Raw genomic sequence first — 12,563 nt, 5'->3', positions numbered from 1 at the left:
CTGTTTATCAATATGGGCACTCTGAAGACACCTTAATCTACTTGAAAATGACATTAAATTTGATGTCATGATATGTTTCAAAAGAGTATCTCTGCACATGGAGGAAGGCCACACAGTTCAGCAATCATAGCTTCACATGACAGGTAGAAAAATTTAACTAAACTGTGAGTATAGGGCTGTGTGTGGCTGACAGAGCTCTCCCTGTTAACATTATGAAATATAACAAGAGAAAAGAAGAAAGAAAGGTTCATTGCTAGATGCTAATAACAACTTCAAAATTGATGATAAAATTGTAGCTTTTTAAGGCATTGATTCATAGGATTCTAAGCCATTTTTTCAAAGTGAAAAAAAAATTCAGAGACTTTAAGTTTATTTTGAGAGAGAAAGAAAGAGTGTGAGTGAGGGAGGGGCAGAGAGAAAGGGAGAGAGAGAGAGAATCCCAACCAGGGTCCACACTCACAGCGGGGCTTGAACCTATGAACCATGAGATCATGACCTGAGCTGAAACCAAGAGTCAGATGCTTAACTGACTGAGCCACCCAGGCACCCCGTAAGAGAATCTTCTCTACAAAATTTAGACTGATATTCTAGTATAATATTTCTATTTATAGATATTACTAGTGTGTTTTTAAAATATATTTGGAAGAACAATGGGACATTTTTTATTATTTATGTATTTTTACAACCTCAATATCATGAAATCTAAAGCCCTTATAGGTAGTGGAGAGAAAGTAAGCAGCTGTACAACAGGTATTAAAATGAGCTCATTTCAGAAAAGACCATTTGTTTACTCAGTCATAGGTCACAAAGTATTGATAGCAAGTTCATGGTTAGTTACTTCTCTAACACAGGTTCTCATGATGACCTGAATGGGGAAATTTTTAGAATTTGCTTCTGTAAGTCATTTTGTAAGAAACAGTATAGGTGCTCTACCTGAACAAAAATCTCTAGAAATTAGCTGAAATTGTATGGCCTAAAAAAAATAATAATAAAAGTATTTACATGTTTTCTTTTTAAGTAAAGGACTTTCTAGTTTTCTATAACTATTATTTAATCTTCCAATTAAAAATGATTTTATAAAAATAAAAAAGTCAATTATAAAAATATTGTTTTCTTCTAGGTAAAGCCATATTTAAGGCCAATCACCATGCCAAATTCCTAACTTACATAGTCACATTAAATTCTTACAACAACCCTGTGACACAGGTACATTACATTTTACAGATAAGAAAGATGAGATGAATATCCTCATTATACCAGCTACTAACTAGCAAATGTGAAATCAAGATGTGCTTGATTCCAGAAGACTGTTTCGCATATCTCCAATATAAAAGCCAGTTTCCCATTACAGGATTTATACACTCTACTGTTCAGGATGTCAGTAGGCACTTAGTAGGTACTAAGGATGGGGAAAAAGTACCGTCTCAGGCTAGCAGAGCTTTAATAAATTAAATCTTTTCAAACCCAAAAATCAGACAAGGTTTTTGATTGACACATAAAGTCACTCTATTTAAAAAAAAGTTTATGATCTGTTATGTGTCTGCCTCAATTCAACAATATACAATTCTTTCAGCATAACCAAGTATGCCTTATTAAATGGATACATGGTATTAAAAATTAGAAAAAATTTGCATCTCTTACATTTTTTTTTATAAACTGGAAATAGAAAAGGTGAGTGATTGGCAGACAAACTATTCAATCAAATATTGAGTTATCTCAGGATTTTTTTATAGGAAAATTATATGCGAAATACTGAATTGAGTATTCTGTTATCCATGAAGAAAACCTATACAATCAACCCTCCAAAATCATATTATTTCTACAGGGCATTTATTTATTCCAAGTAGAGACACATGGTTAAAGGATAATTTATAATTCATTTAAAGAAGTCTATTGCTGAGGACTGTGACTGGAATAATTTAATGAGAAAATCACAGAAATGATTAATGGACAGAGAGGAACATCAGAATTAACTGTGGCTGAGTGAAAAAAAATATTTAGCCTGAAAAGTGACAATTGTTTAAAAAACCAAAAGGATATTGGCTGAAACTGGTTAGAGCAGTATTTTTGGCCTATAATTTCCTCTATTTACCAGAAAAATATATTGTTATATCCAAATTGTGAAGGCAAAAAATTATATATCCATAGAATTATATGTTCAATTACACTGTCATTTATATGATGAATACTAAAAATCTTAGAACTGAAAATCTTGCAAAGACAGAATCATTTACAAGTACCAAAACCTATTTTGAAAATAAAAGCTTACTAAACTTTTAGAAAATATACACTAAGGAGGCATGTAATAAAAGCTTATTTTTTATCACTCCAACAATATTTAACTGCACAGTAATCATGGTAATCCCTGTAGTAGGAGCAGAGTATACAAAGATGGCCAAGATTCCACTGTTTTTTTTTTTTTTTCATGAAGAGCTCAGGAAAAATAATGCAATAGCAAATAATACCTTTAATTAGAGGATTAAATAAGAATAATTATAGACAAGTAGGAAGTCCTTCTCTTTGCTTTATAAAAAGATGTTACATATATTTTTTTAATATGAAATTTATTGTCAAATTGGCTTCCATACAACACCCAGTGCTCATCCCAACAGGTGCTCTCCTCAATACCCATCACCCACTCTCCCCTCCGTCCCACCCCCCATCAACCCTCAGTTCTCAGTTTTTAAGAGTCTCTTATGTTTTGGCTCCCTACCTCTCTAACTTTTTTTTTTCCTTCCCCTCCCCATGGTCAACAATAGCCAAATTATGGAAAGAGCCTAAATGTCCATCAACTGATGAATGGGTAAAGAAATAAAGAAATTGTGGTTTATATACACAATGGAATACTACGTGGCAAAAGATGTTATATTTTTAAGCATTTGGAAGACTTTCTTAGAAAACAAGTGGTTTAATTTCTCTGCTTGGTGGCAGCTCTTTAGGGTAACGTTAAGATGTGTTACATGAAGTAATCTAAGTTCTTTCAGAAAAGCTCCCTTCCCTCCTCCCTGCCAAAAAGAAGCCAAATAACTTTGTAAATTTCACAGAAGTTTAATTGTTTTTCTCTGTTTTGCTAAATAAACTGTTTGCTTCACCCATCCTTTGCTATCCTCCCCCTTACTTAGGGGCGTTTCCAGTGATTTGGCAATTTGCTCGTAATAGGGAGAATAATATATAATCAAAACTTGATTTCATGCCTGATTTAATTACAGGGTACTGATTAAACTAATGCTAGTGAATTCTCTTTAATTCAGTGATTAGGAGAAGGGTGTTTTCCTATACATCTTTGAGAGACCAATCACCACTAAGACAAATTCCTTGTCCTTAGTGATGGGGACACCTGAATCAGGCATTAACTAAAGTATTCATTCTTTTAGATATAAATTTATTAATAGGCTTTTAGGTTTTCCTCAGAAACTGTTACTTTAGGTCCCTGGGTAAATGAAAGGAAAGCTATTTCCTTGTCTCTTGAGTTTAATGACATTTATTACTTCAGAGTCATGACAAGTCCCATTGTTACATTTCACTTTTTGAAAAGTGGCAGCATGCAAAGCCTAATACCTGACATAGCATTATATATCTTGTCCAGTAGGTTTACAAGTTAATTCATTAAACCAAATCATTTTCATTAGAACACTGGCTTCATGTGTTACTACTAGCACTAAAATAAGTCATTTTATTCTGTCCATTATGGTAAGTGATACATCTGATACATTTATTAAGTTAAAGTGTTCTCTGGAATTCTCATGTTCAATTATTCTTGTCACCACTCACTATGCTGATGATTCTCTCAGGAAGCATTACCTATAAGAATAAATTCCAACTTTGTTTCCTGTCATTTATGTTCCTCCACTGTTTGGTCACAGCCTACTGTTCCAACCTCATCCCTTACTATTCTGTACCCAAATCTTCCACAACCAGGCTGCCCTATTCAGAGTCTGAAGGTCTGGTAGGAACCCTGATGCCTGCATAATGCTTCTCCCTCCAAACAGAGGCTTCACTTCCTCTTTGTTTAGGCAAATTGTGCCATTCCTTTGAGATCAAATCCAACCCCAACTCTATTTCTTATTTGTAGCTCTCCTTTGCACATTGCAATACATTCTGATGACAGTCCCTTTGCTGCTGTCCTTCCTATGGTATTGACAGATATCATATGCTCATCTCTCAGGTCACTACTCCTTGAATTGCAGTTTAGTTTTTATGTTGTATAAGAATATGAAATACTCTGTTAGTTTTCTCTAATCACCCAACAGTTAGCCCTAAATGCATAGAGAACAGTGGTCACACATTAAAAATGTGTCAGTACTTACATATCATATTTTACCTGGGATCAGAAGAGACGTAAGGCATCTGTACCAAAGGCACTCTTAATAAATCAGCTCAAAGCTCCTTCTTCATATATCGGTGGTCACTCTTTTCATTTCTTTGAGTCTACAGAGGAAATGACATGCCTTAGACCATACATTCCTCAGCTACATTTTATATAATTATTGAGTAATATTCCCAGGAGAAGTGATATTTATTGAATCTCTAATACATATGGAGAATTCTATAAATCCCTAATTTTCAATACAACTTGAGCTCTGTGTGTGCTATATACTCCTTGAATCTTTTGAAATTCACTTTTTCGATTCACTAAACAGTGCTATTGTACTATCACCAGAACACTTTTTTTTCCAGGCACTATGTTGCAAAAGTATTAAATCAGAAAATATTGACAGGAAGCCACAGTAAACAGCAGAGACTTCACATCTTACTGAATTTAAGATAGCTGAATCTAGCACTTATTGGCTAAGTCTCAGTAATATGGTACAAGAAAATTTTTGACCAAAAACAGGTACAACAGTTTATTTACTAGCTGCCATTGGCTGAGAAATAGGACAAGAATAAAATGTAGATTAATGGCTTAACCTAATAGACTGGTACATATATATTTAATATATATGTTTGAATGTATATACATGTATGTGTATATTAAACTTTTCAGAGAAAATAGCATTATAATAGTTCCCTCAGGATGCTGAAAAATAGGTTATGCTTATATTAAAAATTAAAACAAAAATATATGAGTAAATATGTTTGGATAATTACTTCAGTTATATAAAACCAATGATTCACAAATTCAATGTTTTTCATGAGTATTCAATATTATTGTGATAATACTTATTAATACATAAAAATATTTGAGAATCCAAGGATCCAAAAACTCAATCCTGGGCATGAGATGCTAACAATATTGAGGAAAAGATATGTGACATTAAGTAACTATAAAATAATGTCAACTTCTAAACTTACATACTATATATAGTTTTGTGATAGTTTTTTAATATGTGATTTCACTAGGCTACAGTCCCTGGTTAGCCAATCAAACACTAATGTAGGTGTTGTTGTGAAGGTATTTAATCACAAGTGTGATTAAAATCTATATCAGTTGACTTTATATAAAAGAGATTTTTCCCAGATAATCTGAATGTGCCTGATTTAAACGTTTGAAATGCCTTAAGAGCTGAGGCATCTCTGATGAAAAAGAAATTGCATCTATGGACAGTAGTTTCAGCCATGGCCATCGGGGTTCCAGCCTGCCTTTCCTGACCCTGCCTCATGTATTTTGGACTTGCCCTACCAGCTCCAGCATTCCTTCATGCTAATTCTTTGCAACAGACATCTGAATTTATAACTTCTGCTCATCTGTTTCCATAGCTGATGCTTGAGTGACTGAACTGTGCCTACTCAGTGTGTGTGTACAAGTATATACGTGTGTAGGTTTATGCACACTGATGCGTTCAGATATATTAATAGAGTGAACATATAATCTATCTCCCTTCCAATAGGCCGACACTTTTTACAATTTTTTTATGCTGAGGACAAAAAAGCAGCCAGCAATCATCCAGATGAAGGGTTGAAGGCTGGACGGCATGTCCATAGAAGCACATGAAACAGCCTATTCACTGGCCTAGAGATCAGTATGACTAGGCTGCTGTCTAGGAACATAAGCTGGATATGAAGCCAAGTATGCAAGTTACAGAGAAACAAGACTTGTACTGGCCAGGTCTCAATGAATTTAGCATTCCTGAAAAATTTGTATTTTAAACCAGGTTAATGTAATTAAATCCTGAATGTAATCCTTCTGGGATCTGAGAACGTGGGCAAGTCACTTAGCTTTGGTAGTATCAGAACTCTGTTAGTTTTGCCTTTGGTGTTAACTTTCGCTCCAGTACTTTTCAAAAATGAATAAAGAAGTAACCTGTTTTTCTAAAGGCCCGAACCTAGTAGGTATACCCAGGAAAGCTGGTTGGTTGGTGAGTGTCCAGGGTTCTGTAGTGAAGGAGGACAGCATTTCAGGCTTATTAGCCATGACCACAAAAGGTGGCTGAGACCTATGCCCCTCACCATGTCTTGGCAGCTGAGTATACTGCAAAGGCAACAATCAGGATGGAAATTTCCCCTTTCCTAGTTCTTGAAAACTGTAGTGCAAGGTGGCACCTGGTAGCTTATTCCCTGGAGCTCCTGTGAAATGGAAGAATTTTATTTGTATAATTTTAGGCAAGAGAAGTATGCTTTTTCTTGAGGGAAAATAATAGTTTATGATTAGAGGGAAGTTCTTTAGGTTTTTTTTTTTTTTTTTTTTGAGACATCACTGATGTATAACATTAGTTTCAAGCATACAGATAATGACTTAACATTTATATGTATTGTAAAATGAGCACAGTAAGTCTAGTCAAAAGCCAACACCATACAATTACAATTTTCTTCTTGTGATTAGAACTTTTAAGACCTACTCTTAATTTTCAAAGATACAATACATTATTATTAACTATAATCACCATACTATATATTACATCCCCTTGACTTAATTATTTTGTAAGTGGAAATGTACTTGAACCTTTTGATCCTTTTCACCTATTTTGCCCACCCCCTACCTCTCACCCTCGACATCTGGCAACCCCATTCTGTTCTCTGTCTATGAGCTTGGATTAGGTTTTGTTTTGTTTCAGTTTTTCAGATTCCATATAAAAGTGAGATCAAAAGGTATTTGTCTTTATCTATCTTACTCATTTCACTCAGCATATGCCCTGAAGGTTCATCCATATTGTCACAAATGGCAAATTCCTTCTTTTTATGGCTGAGTAATATTCCATTTTCTTTATCCTTTAATGTATTGATGGATACTTAGGATGTTTCCATATCTTGGCTATTATAAATAATGCTTCAATAAACATGGAGTGAAGAAAACTTTTCAAGTTAGTGTTTTTATTTTTTTCTGATACTCAGAAGTGGAATTGTTGGATCACATGTTAATTCTATATTTAAATTTTGTGGAACCCCTTACTGTTTTCCATCATGGCTGTCCTCATGTGCAGTCCCAACAGCATTGCATGAGGGGTCCTTTTTCTCCCTATTCTCACCTACACTTTTTATTTCTTGTCTTTTTGATGGTAGCTATTCTAACAGGTGTGAAGTGATAACTCATTTTGGTCTTGATTTTGGTTGCATTTCCCTGATGATTAGTGATGTTGAGTATCTTTTCATGTACTGGTTGGGCATCTGTATGTCGTCTTTGGAAAAAATTCAACTCCTTTGCCCATTTTTAATTGAAATTTTCTTGCAGTTGGGAGTAACACATATTTTGGACATTAACCACTTATCAGGTAAATGACTTGTAAATATATCTCCCATTCAATAGATGTTCTTTCCATTTTGTTCATGGTTCTCTTTGTTGAGCAAAAATTGAGGACTATTAATAGTTACACACAGGTGTAAAACATGGGACACAGGTGTAAAACATGACTTCGGGACAGAGTGGATAAATATTATCCTATATTAAAAAGAAAAACAAAACACTCATGAGATCGAGGAAGGGCTTTAGATGGTATGTAATTACCCTAAATTGAAAGCAAACATCACTGGATGTGTGTATGTGTGTGTACACACTCATTCATGCATATATGGTCATTTTTTCTCAGTCTCTCAAAAGGTTCATAATTCTAAAAGGTTAAGAATCACTGAAATTTCTTCTCTTCTGCAAGGGCATTTCTCATATTATCCTGTATTGGATTCTTTTTGTATCATGGTCGCAGTTTTGTGATATGCCTATCACATACTCTAAAGATTTCATGTTCATCTTTATTCTCTAATCCCAATAGGACTTCACTCATTGCCAAATATTTAATTAGCACTTATATTCTAACACATACTTCACTTTACCTTGGGATATGAAGGTGAATAAAATTCACATCAGTCATTGCAGAACTTCTAACTGCTGAAAACGTAAACAAAAAAGTTGTATTTCTCAAAATTTTCTGATGTTCTACACTTATCAGATTTAATGAAACCACTGAAAATGGTGAGAACAGTAGTCTCAGTTTGTATTCTCAAAAGAGACAGCACCTTGGGTTACATAGTCTTAAGCTTTTTTTTATCTCAATAGACATTTTTCTTCCTGATCTTTGTAAATGTACCACACTGTTGCTTCACATAGATCACTTTGTGTCCTGTCTTAAACTGCCTATCATTTTCCAATGAAAAGGGTTCCCACATTCAATTAGGACATCTTCCGTATATCTTTTCTGCTATTGATCTGCTCTCTCAGCATATTCAGCATGTTATGGGGTGTGGTATGTATGTATGTTGTTTATTTAATTTTATTTTCACTATAGTTACCATACCGTGTAATACTTATTTCAGGTATATAATATAGTAATTCTACAATTCTCTACATTACTAAATGTTCATCATGATAAGTATACTTTGAATCCCCTTCACCTGTTTCACCCATCTCCTCACCCAACTCCACTCTGGTAACCATCAGTTTGTTCTCTACTTTAATAGTCTGTTTTTTGGGTTGTCTCTTTTTTCCTTTGTTCATGTGTTTTGTTTCTTAAATTCCACATATCAGTGAAATTATACAGTATTTTTCTTTCTCTGACTGACTTATTTCAATTACCATAATTCTCTCTAGTTCCATCCATGTCATTGCAAATAGCAAGGTTCCGTCCTTTTTTATGGCTGAGTAATATTTCATTGTATATATATCACATCTTTATTCATCTATTGATGGACACTTGGGCTGCTTCTATAATTTTCCTCTTGTAAATAATTCTGCAATAAACATAGTGATGCATATATCTTTCCAAATTAGTGTTTTCATATTTTTGGGTAGATACTCAGTAGTGGAATTTCTGGATTGTATGATAATTCTATTTTTAATTTTTTTGAGGAAGCTCCATACTGTGTCCCGCAGAGGCTGCACCAGTTTGCATTGCCACCAACAGTACATATGGGTTCCTTTTTCTCCACATCCTCAACCAACACTTATTTCTTGTGTTTTTTATTTTAGTCATTCTAACAGATGTGAGATGATATCTCATTGTAGTTTTGATTTGCTCTTGCCTGATGATGACTGATACTGAGCATCTTTTCATGTGTCTTGGCCATCTATAGGTCTTCTTTGGAATAATGTCTCTTCATGTGTTCTGCCCATTTTTCAGTTGAATTTTTTTTTGGTGTTGTATAAGTTCTTTATATACTACGAACACCAACATTTTATCAAATATGTCATTTGCAAATATCTTCTCCCATTCAGTTATTTGTCTTTTAGTCTTATTAATCATTTCTTTTGCTGTGAAGAAGATTTTATTTTGATGTAGTCCCAATAGTTTATTTTTCCTTTTGTTTCCCTTCTCTCAAAATATTTCTCTAGAAAAACATTGCTACAGACAACGTCAGACAATTTACAGCCCATTTCTCTTCTAGGAATTTTGTGGTTTCGGGTCTCACAGTTAGACCCTTAATACATTTTAAATTTATTTTTCCATATGGTGAAAGCAAGTGATCCAGTTTTATTCTTTTGCATGTAACTGTCCAGTTTTCCTAACACCATTTTTGAAGAGACTGTATTTTTCCCACTGCATGTTCTTGTCTCCTTTGTTGAAGATTAATTGACCATATAATTTTGGATTTATTTCTGGGTCCTCTTTTTTCTGTTACACTGATCTATTTTTATGCCGGTACCATACTCTTTTGATTACTACAGCTTCATATTTGGAAATCAGGAATTGTAATACTTCCAGTTTTGTTCTTTTTTCAAGATTGCTTTGGCCATTCAGAGCCTTTGTGGTCACATAAAAATTTTAGGATTGATTCTTCAGCTCTGTGAAAATTGATGTGGGTATTTTGGTAGGGATTAAATTATATATCCAGATTGCTTTAGGTTGTATGGACATTTTAACAATATTTGTTCTTCTAATCCATGAGCATGGAATATCTTCCCATTTGTTTGTGTCATCTTCAATTTCTTTGATTAGTGTGTTATAGTTTGAGTATAAGTCTTTCCCCTCCTTAGTTAAGTTTATTTCTAGGTATTTTATTCCTTTTTGGAAAATTGTAAATGGGATTTTTTTCTTAATTTCTCTTTCTGCTACTTCATTATTCATGTATAAGAAGGCAACCCATTTTTGTGTATTGATTTCTTGCTATGCAACTTTGCTGAATTCATATATAAGTTCTGATAGTATTTTGATGGAAGTTTTAGGGTTTTACTTGTGTAATATGTTATTCTGAAAATAGTGAAAGTTTTATTTCTTCCTTAACAATTTGGATGCCCTTTTATTTCTTTTTATTGTCTGATTGCTGTGGATAGGAATTTCCGTGATGTATTGAATAAATGTGATGAGAATGGACATCTTTGTTCTGCTCCTGCCCTTAGGGGAAAGGTTCTCAATTTTTCACCAATAATGTTATCTGTGGGTTTTCAAATATGGCCTTTATTATGTTGAAGTATGTTCCCTCTAAACCTACTTTTTGAGAGTTGTTATCATGTATAGATGTTGTACATTGTCAAATGCATTTTCTTCATCTATAGAAATGATCATAGTATTTTTATCCTTTCTCTTGTTGATGTTATACATCACATTGATTGATTTGTGAATATACCCTTGCATCCCAGGAATAAATCTCACTTGATTGTGGTAAATGATTTTTTTAATGTACTGTTGGATTCAGTTTGCTAATATTTTGTTGAGGATTTTTTCATCTGTGTTCAACAGAGATAGTGGCCTGTAGTTCTCTCTCTCTCTCTCTCTCTCCCTCCCTCCCTCCCCCCCCCCCCCCCTTTATTTGTGTAGTGTCTTTATCTTGTTCTGGTAACAGGTTAATGCTGACCTCATAGAATGAACTTGGAAGTTTCCTTCCTCTCCTATTTTTTTGAAAAGTTTGAGAAGAATTATTATTAACTCTTCTTTAAATGTTTGGTATAATTCACCTGTAAAGCTGTCTCCTCCTGGACTTCTGTTTCTTGGGAGTTTTCTTTTTTTTCTTAAATTGATTCAATTACGATTACTGATCATCAATCTGGTCAAATGTTCTATTTCTGACTCAGATTTGAAAGTTTATATGTTCCTAGGAATTGATCCATTTTTTTTCTGGGTTGCCCAATTAGTTTGAACATAATTTTTCATAATATTCTCTTATATTTCGTTGTATTTCCGTGGTATCAGTTGTTATCTCTCCTCTTTATTTTCTGAAATTGTTATTTGGGTCTCTCTCTGTCTCTCTCTCTCTCACTCCCTCTCACTCCCTCTCTCTCTTTCTTTATGGGTTTGGCTAAAGATTTATCAACTCATTTGATCTTATCAAAGAACCAGCTCCTGGTTTCATTGATCTGTTCTATTGTTTGCTTAGTTACTATTTTACTTAATTTTGCTCTAATCTTTATTATTTCCTTCCTTCTATTGTCTGGGGGGTTCTTTGCTCTTCTTTTGCTAGCTCCTTTAGGCATAAGGTTAGGATATTTATTTGAGATTTTTTTTCTTGCTTCTTAAGGTAGGCCTGCATTGCTGTTATCTTCCCTCTCAGATCAAATTTTGCTGCATCTGAAAAATGTTGGACCATTGTATTTTCATTTTCATTCTTCATATATTTTTTAATTTTCTCTTTGATTTCTTTATTGACCCATTAACTATTTAGTAGCATGTTATTTAACCTCCAAATATACATTTTTCTTTCCAGATTTTTTCTTGTAGTTGATTTCTAATTTCATAGCATTGTGTCATCACTCTTGTAGGGGTCATGCTAATCTTCTGTGTGTTGTTCCAATTTTAGTATATATGCTGCTGAAATTAGCACACTAGTTTCATTGCATTGTGATTGGAGCAGATGCATGGTATGACTTCAGTCTTTTTTTAATTTGTTGAGGCCTGTTTTGTGACTTAATATGTGTTCCATTCTGGAGAATGTTCCACGCGCACTTGAAAAATAATGTGTATTCTTCTGTTTTAGGCTGGAATTTTCTGAATATACTGTTAGATCCATCTGGTCCAATGTATCATTCAAAGCCACTGTGACCTTGTTTTTTAGGTCGTTATTTAAATTCCAGTTAGTTAACATACAGTGTAATATTAGTTTCAGGTATATGATATAGTGATTCAAACCTTCCATACAATACACAGTTCTCATCACAGTAAGTGTACTCCTTAATCCCCATAACCGATTTGACCCATCTCCTTACTCTCCTCCCCGCTGATAACCATCAGTTTTTTCTCTACAGTTAAAGATCTGTTTCTTGGTTT

General features: G+C 33.9%; 1 non-coding gene across 1 annotated transcript; it reads right to left on the bottom strand.

Annotated features, from left to right (window-relative positions):
* Nucleotides 1-12,012: 12,012 nt before the first annotated feature.
* On the bottom strand, nt 12,013-12,120 carry LOC122218805. Its single transcript, XR_006202127.1, has one exon. It is a non-coding gene; the product is annotated as a U6 spliceosomal RNA (small nuclear RNA).
* Between the last annotated feature and the right edge of the window lie 443 nt (nt 12,121-12,563).

This window comes from Panthera leo, chromosome B1, assembly GCF_018350215.1.
Source record: "Panthera leo isolate Ple1 chromosome B1, P.leo_Ple1_pat1.1, whole genome shotgun sequence".
Lineage (NCBI taxonomy): Eukaryota > Metazoa > Chordata > Mammalia > Carnivora > Felidae > Panthera > Panthera leo.
The sequence above is the reverse complement of the archived record's forward strand: the minus strand, read 5'-3'. Positions and strand labels throughout refer to the sequence as shown.